The sequence below is a fragment of the Helobdella robusta genome (assembly GCF_000326865.2).
Source record: "Helobdella robusta unplaced genomic scaffold HELROscaffold_1, whole genome shotgun sequence".
NCBI classification, from domain to species: domain Eukaryota; kingdom Metazoa; phylum Annelida; class Clitellata; order Rhynchobdellida; family Glossiphoniidae; genus Helobdella; species Helobdella robusta.
In genome coordinates this window covers 2850340-2851360 of record NW_008703570.1, presented here as the reverse complement: position 1 = coordinate 2851360, position 1021 = coordinate 2850340, and positions in this window count along the sequence as shown.

The window sequence follows — 1021 nt, the reverse complement described above, 5'->3', positions numbered from 1 at the left end:
ACGTAATCGACAAATTTTTAGTGTTATTTTGGAACAGGAAATAGCGAAAGAGTAGGCCTGTTATTTCAAATCAGTTAAACCTGAAAACGAAAACGACGAAACCAAGTATTCATTTGACATAACTATGGCGTGATGGCTCAAAGATTAAAAGCGCCTGGTCTTGCTATTGCATTGACTGGGTTCGAATACAAAGAGATCCCCGCCTATCGTATGCAATGTGTATGATGTGTGGTTTGCACGCGTATTCATATACGCTCTGTGTGTTTGTCGTTGAAACCTCTGAAGCAAACGCAAAAGAGAGAGAGAAACCTTTAACCTTTATGGTGATTATTTAATTACTTTCTTTTTCGTTGTAATGATATTTGATGCTAATAACATTCAACCCCAACCTGTGTATCAATCAACTTCGATATTGGGGTTTGTTTATAACATTTGTTTGTTACATTTTGAAACCGCAATTTTTTTAACGTTAAATAAAAAAAGTTATAAATATTTTAGTAAATGAGTAATTAAGTCATATCACACACACAAACACATTTATATAAAAATATGGATATATAGGTACATATATAATATATATATATATATATATATATATATATATATATATATATATATATATGTTGGTAATATATATATATATATATATATATATCTGTACATATATATATATATATATATATATATATATATATATATTTATATATATATATACAAAGATTATTCTATTCCTTTCTACATCTCTGGTGATTTTAACTTGCACTTCAATAATTTATCATGTTCTTACACTTGTAGGTTTAATGATATTTTGTCTCTTTTTAACCTAACTCAATATTGTTCTTTTCCTACCCATACTTCTGGTAACACTATTGATTTTATAATAGCTTCATCTTTTTCTAAGCCTATTAATATCTCTGCTAGCTCTGTTCCTTACTCTGATCACCTTCTTATTGAATCTGTTTTTTCATTAGATTTTCTTCCTTCAAATTCATCTATGTCTATTTCTAAAAGATGCTGGTCT